General features: G+C 46.7%; 1 protein-coding gene across 3 annotated transcripts in view; it reads right to left on the minus strand.

Moving 5' to 3' along the window:
- PAX9 (paired box 9) overlaps positions 1-10,565 on the minus strand; it is a 32,904-nt gene extending 22,339 nt beyond the window's left edge. For 2 of the 3 annotated variants that reach the window (XM_082737804.1, XM_082737806.1), the window contains exon 1: positions 10,451-10,565. The gene's annotated coding sequence lies outside the window, so the exon portion shown is untranslated. The remainder of the gene's footprint in view (positions 1-10,450) is intronic. The other variant, XM_082737805.1, reaches the window with a different exon arrangement.
- Between the last annotated feature and the right edge of the window lie 320 nt (positions 10,566-10,885).

Here is a 10,885-nt window from a genome sequence, read left to right on the forward strand (position 1 = left end):
TGCTGGTACCCTCGCATTGGAAGGTTTCCGAGTATATAAGCAAATCTTCCCTAAAGACTTTAAAGTAAAAATAAATAACGGCCCGGGAAATTGCCATGACCTTAACATCACTTTCTGAACGCAAATTACGCCCATTTTTCAGTTTTCAACAGCAGAATTGCTTTCAGAAGGACGGCGCGGGGCCCCACGTTATAACCATGTTTTATGGTTACATTTGCTTTTTAAACCCGCAAATGAAAGAGAACACATTTTTTGTGCAAGGGGCAAAACTTGTGGCTGCGGTCCCGCAAGTGCGATCAAGGATGGATCCCGGTTGGGGGCAGGGGCAGGAATGATTCCTTCGGGGAAGCCAGGCTGAACCCTTAGGGAGGAGGCACTTCGCCCTGCCTGGGTCTAAGAATCTGTAGAAGACACACCACCTCTCGGTGAGGAGAGAAGGACACCGCCCGCGGTCGCTCTACAGCCTTGAGCTGAAGCAGCTCAAGAAAGTTGCAGCTGCGTGTGAGGAAAGCAGGTTTTCGGGGCTCTTAAAGACCCTGCCCTCGGGGTCCCTGTGAGGGCAGTGGGGCTGTCTCCTTCCGAAGACCCGATTGGCCCAAAGGCTGTCTGGAAAAGATAAATGCGAACCAGGCCGCCCCTCTAAGCCTTGGTTTCGGCTCTGAAGCACACTCTTCAGGGTCCCCCTCTCGGGCAGGTTACGTTGAATGCAGCTTTCTTGGGAGGCTGGGATTGTCTGCTGGCTTCAAGGAGCCGGAATCAACCTGTGGGCCAGACTCGGAGCTAAGCAAAAGCTTTCCTCCCATTTTCAGTGATGCAGAGAACAGGCTGGCGCACTTCGCGATTGCGTCCATGGAGTCCTCGCACCTGGGCAATGGGCAGGGAGTGGTGGAGCTGCCCAGCTCCGGGCGGTCGAGGCGCGGGATTTCCAGGCTGTCTTTTCTCTGGACGAATTTCTCAAGCACCACCAACTAGCTCTGCGCTGACCGTGAAAGCAGATAATCTTGCTGCACTGTCCTCACCATCCCTCCGAAAACATGAGTGGGGGCGGGGGTAGTGTTGGAAGCAGAGTCAGGGTCGGAGTCATGGAAAATTTGCTGCGGTCTGGGGAGTCCCGGGCTACCTCTCTCCGGTCCGAGTCACCTCGTCATAGCGACACCTATAGGTGTCAGATTTGATCGCTCTCCCACAGTAATGTTTGCAAAGGTTCGGAAAGGCCTTTGAAAATCCGCAGAACTTTTGATAGCCCAAAATTTTTAGTTTCCTTTTCCAATTTCACCTCCACCCTCCACTGGGCTCCAAATCCCCATACCGTTCTCTACCACTCTCCAAGGCAAAATCGACCATCTGTCTTTTCATGATCGACCCAAAGCTCATATTCTAAGCACTGCAAGGTTGGATCCTTTTGGAATCCCTAGGGCATCCTCAAGGCCAGGTTCTGTGACGGGTCCCTGCTTTGGGGAGGGAAAACCCGAAAGGCAAAGATGATCCCTGAAGGTAAAGGGAATGATGAGACCACGGTTCTTTTTATTATTATTATTATTATTATTATTATTTGACACAACAGAGAGAGATCACAAGTAGGCAGAGCAGCAAGCAGAGAGAGGGGGGAAGCAGGCTCCCTGCTGAGCAGAGAGCCCAACCCGTGTCTATCCCAGGATCCTGAGATCATGACCTGAGCCTAAGGCAGAGGCTTAACCCACTGAGCCCCCCAGGTGCCCAGAGACAATGCTTCTCCAGCTTATCCTACCATATGCTGAGGGCTCACAACTTCCAAACACCACAATAACCATACAAAGGTTAACTTCCCAGTGCTACAAGAGATAAAACGGAGGCTTACATTAAATAAGAGCCCACAAAACGGATTAAATGAGATGACATGGTTAATTAAGTAGATGGGAATGTGAAGCCCACCATGCTCCCAGTGTCGCTGTTCTCCCCATGTCCCTGTTCTGCAGGAAGAGCTCTTGCTGAAACATCAAGAGAAGCCCCCTTACCACACGTGTCAGTCCGGAAATTGGGTGCTCCCCTTTACCCCCTCCATGACAGGGTGAGTGTGGGGTGGGGGAGACAGTGACAGCCTGTGAGCTTCCTCACTAAAGACATAGACTCCAAGGGGCGCCTGGGTGGCTCAGTGGGTTAAAGCCTCTGCCTTTGGCTCAGGTCAAGATCCCAGGGTCCTGCTCAGCAGGGAGCCTGCTTCCTCCTCTCTCTCCGCCTGCTTCTCTGCCTACTTGTGATCTTTGTCTGTCAAATAAATAAAATCTTAAAAAAAAAAAAAAGACATAGACTCTAAGATACTCCAAGCTACCGCCGAGGATGTCTGACTGACCAGGTGAGGACAGGAAATTGAGACCAGGCTCTGGCTTCAAGCACTGTCTTCCGACCCAGGCTACTCCATGGCATCCGGGTGCGAACCACCGCTACTGTGAGTATCCGAAGCGTCCCTCGAGAGCCCTGCCGCCAAACTGCAGGTAGAGGGGCGGTGTGAGGACCAAAAAGAACCCGGAATGAGCTGCTTTTCACTGCGATCACCAGCCCCCAGCAGAGAAATCTACCTTTGTCGTTCCTGGGGATTCACTGTGGTTTGTGCCTGTGGGTCTTTCTTTTTAAGACCATTATAGTGGGGACAAACCAGGAGGAGCTGAGCTGCAATAAAATTAGAACCCATAATTAACACCGCGGCTGGGCCCAGGTGGCTCTGAAGTGTACGTGGTAGCTAGCCATGCTCTCTCCTTGGAGTCCGGACTATAGAGTCAACGTTTTTCTTGCTCCTTGTGTGCATCTTGTAGTCTAGCTCAACTCTTTTCGTTATCCTAGATATAGAGGAGAAATAAATCATCTCACTTTAAAAACTATAAAGTTAAAGGGATTTCAGTGCACTCTGCGAGCAGTAGTAGCCAGGGTAAGAGAAAAATCACGAAGTTATTAGGAGCAGGGCTCACTTTTACTGTCTTCAAAAAATGTTCTCTACCTGTGGTCCTAGAGGAATTCACTTGGTCGTTTTGAGTAGGGAGGCATTGGGTAGGGGGCGCCTCCCAGTAGGGACTGAGAACCCGGTCTGTGAAATTCCAAGCCGGTGTTTTCAGATTTCGGAGAGAAACTGTGGTCCACACCAGAATCTGGCCACTCCCAGCTTGGCTGGGGTCACCAGAGCTCTGCAGACCAAGAGGAGTCTGACTGTATTCTTGCAGCAAGGGTCGGTGTCCTGGCAATCTACAGCACTGGGCAGAGGGTTACACACCACAATTCTTCTTCCTGCTGGACCCAGCCCTCCCTCCGACTGGATAGTCTCTGGTAAGCCCCTCTGCAGAAGGCCCACTTGCTGCGTCTAGGGGCCCACCCTCTCCTCCTCCTGCCAGTGCAGTATCCTGTCAAGTCTAAAAACTCTACCCCCACCATGACCAGTGAAAGAGCCGGCAACCCATCTCCTCCTCTATCAGCCACATTCGAGTCAAGCTGTGTGTCACAGCCAGTAGGACACAGACTGTAACCACTTCTCCACAAACATGACTGGAGGGTAGTTCTAGAAAAATTGCCAAGATTCAACAGTGTGGTTTTCAGTGGGAGCATAGACTCTAAGGAAGAGAAATGTGAAAAAGAAATGTAACCTCTCAAAAGAGTCATTTTTCTAAGCCTAGAGAGATAAAACAGGTCCATCTTTGCAGAATAAGCAAATCACACACACACACACACACACACACACACACAATCTGAAGAGAGAAAGAGGGAAAAAAATGATGGCCTCTTTACGATTCCCCCCCTTTTTTCCCCGAATGAATAGTTTCAAAATTGATATGAATGATTCCAAATTCTTTTTCAGGAAAACCAAAGTAACTGCTACTGGTTTTGTTCAGTACATGTATTTCCTTTGTGCAAATGTGAAAAAAAATAATTTTAAAAAGCTTGTTTATGCTATAAAAGAATTTGCACATCCAAAAGCTCTTGACATTTAAAAATATCTACAAAGATGTTTAAGTACATATCTTAATAATATATATCTCTTTAGGTAGTGCATTTCATTAAAAAAAATTGGAGGGAGAGCATTTAACAAAAACCATTATAATTAGTAAGGATGGATAGTGGAAACAAAGAAAAAAGAAATTTCCTGAGGGGAAAACCAAAAAAGGGGGGTTTTAGACACCAATGCTTTGTATTTTACCCCAATTTCTACGATTCTGTGCTCTCACAGTTCTTACATATTAAGGTACTGTTGTCTTGCTATATCATATCCAGCCTGTAGGTTTAATGGCTGCAGGGGGCAGAGAGAGGGTTGGCAATAAGAGATTAGCACCAGAAATGCTGGGCCAGGGTTTTATGTATGATGTGGAGGCTACAACCACCGTGTGGCTGCCATTCTTGAAAGGCTCCCAGGGTAGATAGAGGATTAAGAGAACAAGGCTGGTTCTGTTTCCCGCAGGATCAAAAGGCTAGCCCATGACAGTGGCTGACCGGTGAGCCATTTCTTACAAGGATGGAAAGCCAAGGTCAGGGCCACAGGGGACCTTTTAAAAGTCCCCTAGCACCTTCCTGCAGAATCAGAGGTGTGAATCTGATGTTCTGGCAAGCTGACAATACAAATTCCCTAAGTAGTTTTTATTGCCTGGGCGATTTCTATGCAATTCCCTTTGGGATTGAATTCTGCTTGGCCACATGGTTCTGTTCTTGGAGGAACCCCTTTCAGTGGGGAGAGAAATAATGATCCCATTACTCAATGTAAAAAACCTTCAATAATGACAGTTTAGGGCTAAAATTTTAGACCCCTGAAAGCCAGGAAATAGAAAAGTTAAAATTCTTTCAGTTGGGTTAAATCACCCTCTCTACCTAGGCTGTATAATACATGGAACATTTACAAGCCTCCCCAGCATGGCCATTCCAGCAGCCAGGCACTGCTGCTGCTGCTGCTGCTGCTGCTGCTGCTGTGTTTCGAGGGAGAGCACTGCAGTTCCACTTGACTGGGTAGATTTTCCTTTTGCGTTTGAACGTCTCACACCAGTAGATTTCAGTGGTTACTTGCTAGGTGAAAGTTATTGCACTGCTTGTATGGGTAAATGGGTTTAAATATTAAAGAAAGCAAATTTACTTGTAGGTAACAAAAAGCCAATTCAAAATAAGATAGAAATGTGCTGTGGGTAATTACAAATGTCCCAGATCTTCCAGATACTAAATCCAGATACCAACCTTTATCATTCAAAGCCAGCTTCTATATACATTCCTCAACTAGGACAAAAAATGAAATCCTCAAATGGTAATTGATGTGAATGAGTGCCTGTATTTTCCTCATTTTATTTTATTTTTTTTAGAACTAAACGAATGTATCTATACATTCCCCAAGAGGAGAAAACACGGTAGAAAAATGTGTTGTTATTTAAGTTCTGCGCTGGAAGTCAGACATTACTAAGTTACATACAAATTATTACTTCCAAAGTCACCTCCAAATTGCCCTCTTTCAGCGAATGGAAGGGTAGACAAAAAGTGTACATAAGTTTTCCTTTAGAACCAGACTTGTTTACATTTTAGCTGTGAAACAAAATCACCTGAACATTTAACAAAAGACTTTTTGTTTCTCGAGGGTGCTCAATACTGAAGAGAACCAGATAAATAAATAAATAAATAAATAAAAGCAGAAACCAGAGGGTTAAATTTGTAGAGTTGTGTGTAAGATGAACTATAGCTTCTGGCCACACATGCACATGATCTGTGTGTCTCATCATGGAACTACTAAGTCACATGAGGGTTTTTTGGGATAAAGGTATTAGGTGCAGGGAGGCATTATTATTCCTGTTAGAGCAAATTAGTCTCATTGAGGAAAATATACCCTTGGGGTACAATATATATTGAATTCTATAGAAGGAATGAATAACATACACTTGGACAACACTACATAAAAGCTGTATTTTTTTCCCTCATTTGGGAGAGTTTCTTGTGTCAATAGAAATGATGAGGGCAAAATGATGCAGTCTGTACATGTCATCTGTACAGAACTCAAGGCATAATTTGGGATTTTACTCTATCACCCAGCTGCCCCCCAAAACTTCAAAGATATTTGTAAGCCTACCCCTCCAAGACATGCTTTCTTGCCATGTGTTAAGCCTTAATGTATCTCATCACCCACGAAAGCAAGAGTGGATGAAGTATTGGGGAATGTCTTCTAATAACCTGCACAACTCTAAACAGAGGAGAATATAATAAAAATAAGCATGAGTTTGATGTGTTGCCCTTTCACAACTTTTTGACATGAAAACTATTTTAAAAATTTACTTAGGTAATTTCCATGTCTTTCTTAGAATATGGGGTAAGGGAGAGCTCTGACAGGTGAATCCAAACAGATGTTTCCTTGGCAACCAAGCCTTCCCAGTAAACACACTTAAATAGAGCTGAATGGGGATCATTTAGGTGAGGCAAATTAGAGAATATCTGTATATAGGCTAAGTGACCTTTTTAGGGGGGGTGAAGAATAGGTATTTTTAGGAAGGATGGAAGAAGAATAAAATATTTTTGTTGCCGATTTAAATAAAGACACTTTTCTCCTTTATACCATACCCTTAAGGCATCTAGTAAAGTAAAATGAATGTTGGAATTAATAGCAGAAGGAATACAAACAGTATAAATTTACTGCTGCTGTTGTTGCCACAACACATATCCTAACACATCCTGGCATGTATGTATCCCATTAAATAAATTTAATGACATCAATTAGAGAAACAATTTGCTAACTTATCTCTGAATAAGTTCTCTCTCAGAACTGTGTGAGCTTCTCCAAAGTGTCCTAATCCCAAAAGACTCAATTTAGATCCTTCGTTTGTTTCTAAAGTCCAGTAAATACACTGCGTTCAGCCAATGAGCCCCTCCATAGATCACAAGCACCTACCCCTCTATCCTTCCTGGAAGTCAGTGCTAAATCAGGGAAACACAGAATGTCTTGGTGCATGGCATCACTGTGCCTAAAAACATGAAAGTACAAAATGGCAAGTCAAATTATTGCAATTTGTACCCACCAACTAGTAAAAGCTGTGAACACCAGGAGAGTTTGCCCTTTAATTATTCTGTGTCATAAACATCTCTCTTCCTTTAGCTCCCTCTCTACCCCTTTTTTCTGATATAGTACTTTTCCCTCTCAAACACATGCACACACCCTTGTACACTCCCTGGAAAAAGCAGCATTTTACATAAGTTTTTGCTTTTTTAAATGTTCTTTTCTATTTGAAATTCCATGAAATCCCTGAAACCCTTTAAGGCACACAAGGAAACTAAGCATAACATTACCAAGATGAGTTCCAGTGAGGTCATAAAGCACTTAGCATTCTTCATATTCAAATTCCCAAACTATTAAAAATGGATATATGCCTGGATCTATCTTAAAGCTTACATTTTTAAATAATCAGTGAAAAGTATATCCAGACCTTTACATGTTTGGGAGAAATTAGCAGGCAGCTAACACAAGGTCAGCCTTTGCCATTTGTACTTGCTCACAAATCTCTGCCCTAAAAGCAAGTAGTCTGATCTTAGTTGTAGTATTAGGGGAACGTGAGCCTTGGTTAATCCAAAGAGCATAGGATGAGAATCTACTCCAAGTCATCAGTGTTTTGTTGCCGGTTCTTTCTGTCATCAGGGGTTCAAGTCCCTACATATAGTTGTACCAAAAACGATGATTTTGACAGTGCTCAGACTAGTTTTCTCGTAGAGCTTTCTTGGAACAACAGTTTGGCTTCTTTTCTGCATTACAATTCCAAGTGATCTCAATTAAGACAGCTGCATTTCTTGATGGTAGGTGTGGAGGGGATGAACTAAGTCATCTGTCTTCTCAATAGCTATAACCACCAATGAATATTTTAAAGAATTCATTTCTCAGATCACAATACCAAATAATGCGTAGCTATTTGATTCTTAGAACTGTTAAAGATATCCTGCAAGATCTTCCAAAGAGGAAAAACTCCCCATCCAAATTCAAACCCAGGTTATGTGTTAAAAATGGACGATTGGACCAAAACACAGCTATTATTATTATTCTCTTTTCTATAAGAATATTTACAGAAAAAAACAGAAATGTGGATTTCACTGTTTTATTTGTAGGGATGAAGGTCAGAGTGTCAAACTGCAGATCTTGGGTTTTCAATAATAGGCCACTGTGTCTGACCTCCTCAATTTCTTTTCTCCACTTCTAGGAAGGAACAAAATAAAATGTTTTGTGGAAGTTTATATTGAAATGAGGTCAGGTAAACTAATGACTGCTTGGTATTTTATGACAAGTTTTATAACCTTGGAGTTGCCATAACTTTCAAACGATCATCAATAAAGTTTTATTGCGAATGGGTCGCCATGTGTCTGAATGCTTTTGCACATAGTAAAGGTCTGCTGCCCCATTGGCTTAGCTCACCAGCCCCTTTTCACCCCAGTCATAAAGTCTTCTTCTTTTTATTGAAGGTTGAAAAGTCTTCAACTCTTCTCTTCCATTAGGTTGGCAATTCCGGGACTACATGGAAATTATTTCTTCATAATTAAATGATGTGTACAACTAAATTTGCAAGAATATATGATGACATTTAAAACAGATTTTAAATGGACTCTAAAATAAATAATATGGGGGGGGGGGCTGACAATAGTGTACTCCAAAAACACGTGTTTGGATGCTAGGCTATATTGATCTGTGCGCTCTAGAGGGCGGCGATTGCATAATTAGGCGCTGAGGGACGATTAATGGTCTCAAAGATAAAACAAGTTACTTAAGGCTTTTCTAGCTGACCAGAGGATCTTAACGATTTAGAAGACCTCACATTTCGTTCCAGCCTGAATCGTCCCAAAGGAAGAAAGTTGGATTGGACCGGGCCTCTTGCTTGCTGGATTGTCCCCACATTTCTATAAACTCTCTCCAAGGCTGAACCATGAGTTCCCAGGTGCCTAATTCATAGTGTCAGCTCTCGGGTTCCGATTCAAGTCTGCATACACAAGTACTTTTTCGTCTGCTGTCAAATATGTGGAAATGAAGCCGAGAAAAATGTCCTGCGAGTTGGATGAACAGAGCTGCAACGAAAAATTGTACAAAAACGAAGCCTCTGCTGTCTGCGCCCTTTAGACAACTACTCTCCGTCAGGCGAAGGTTGTGACCCGGCGACGAGAGTGGCAAGAGTGCGGTCAGAGTGGCGCATGGAGACCGAGAGACAAGACGAAACTGCGAAAACTGGGCGCGCCCCCTCGTCTCATCCCCCGACCGGCGTTAAAGAGCTTGCCGTGCTGCCCGGCAGGCCCCCGGGTGGGAAGGCCCTCGATTCTCAACTTTCTCTTACCAACTCGTGCAAATCCGTCCTCCCTAACCATCCCGTTTACAAGGCTGCTCTAGGGGGAGGCACTGGTAAATACCGCCCTCTCTCGGATCTCCCGGAACTCTCCCCAGCGCGCCGAATTCGCTCCTTCCCAGGCTCGGCGTCCAGTACCCGCAGCGGTGCGGGACCTCCGGCTCCATGCGAAGGTGCCGGCTGCGCGTCTCCTTCCTACGGACCGAGGCTTCCAGAGCCCCGAATCGGAAACCTGAGCGCTGAGCCGGATCGGCGGAGCTAAAGGGCCCGAGCCGCAGCCGGACGCCTCAGCCCGGCGGCCGAGAGAGCGCTGCCACGCGCGCGGTTCTTTCCCGGGCAGTGCGCCCCGGACCCTGCGTGGCTTTGCGAGGGCGGCTGCGTCCGTAAGCCTCGGCCGCCGAGTTCTCCCCAAGCGGGAAACCCGCAGACCTTCTGGGACACACGAACTGCCTACTCTGAATCCCTAAAGAGCTCAGATCTGAGGGTCTCTTTATATGGGGGCCCCCGCGAACGGGTTTGGGGTTCCCCACGGCGAAGATGTAGCGGGGGAACTGGCTCCCAGCTCACCCCTCATCTCCTATCAGTCACCAGCCGAGGCCTGCCTGACCGCTCTCACTGAGGCACCAGGGGCAGCCATGGCCCAATAAATGCCTCCTGGGTCATCACGGCGGGCCCAGGTCGAGGGCGCGCAGGTGCAGGGAGCCCGGCGCATGTCCTGTGCGCCCCGAGAGCCGCGGGGTCGGGCTCCGAGGCCGGCGTCAGGCTTCCAGACCTGCACGCGCGCTAGCACGGAGCGCCACGAAGCAGTGCTGCCAGGGTCCCGGCCGCCGCGCAGGCGGGGGCACCGACTCGCTCCATCGGGTGTTTGCGGAGCCGGAGTTCGCGGGGAAGGCGGGCAGCGGGGCGCAGCCACGGGCTGTGGCGCCATCTCCCGAGGAAACCTCGCAGGAAGTGCGACTCCACAGGTGGCCCTCGCCGCGGCTTCTTCCGGGTAGCGCAAATGCCCTGCGAACGCATTTCCCCTAATAACGCCCCAAAGTGCCAGTGGTAACATTGACTCAACCGAAGGTCGGTGTCCTCCCCAAGTGATGAAAGGTCCTTGCTTCCCGGAAGTCTACACACACACACACACACACACACACACACACACACGCACGTACCTGCTCCTAGGTCCCCTTTTCCTGGGGAAAGGGTAGGAGCCTGCAGCTTCCCCAGGACGAGACTGCCTTCTGTCACCTGCGAAAGGATCTCGGACCCTCCTCACGTCCACTACAGCCAGGTGCCCAAGACTCCAGTGACAAGTAGGAAGCGATGACTCGAGGTGAAAGGTAGTTGTGGCCCCGAGGCAGGCTTCAGGTTGCAGTGGGATCGAGTCTTCCGGAAGGTACGCAGCTCAGCTCCCCGGACTGGAACAGAGCCAACCTGTCTGCGGTCACTTCCACGCCCTCACGCGGGATGCACCCAGCCGCTCTCTGCACCACCACAGAGAGAAAGCTTTTCCTGTTCCCACCATCAAGGTTAGAGATTTTCGGAAGTAACGTTTTTAAAAAAGATATTAAGTCAGAAGGTGGGAGCAAAAGATACAGCAAGAAGCA

Source organism: Mustela nivalis (assembly GCF_964662115.1).
Source record: "Mustela nivalis genome assembly, chromosome: 6".
NCBI lineage: Eukaryota > Metazoa > Chordata > Mammalia > Carnivora > Mustelidae > Mustela > Mustela nivalis.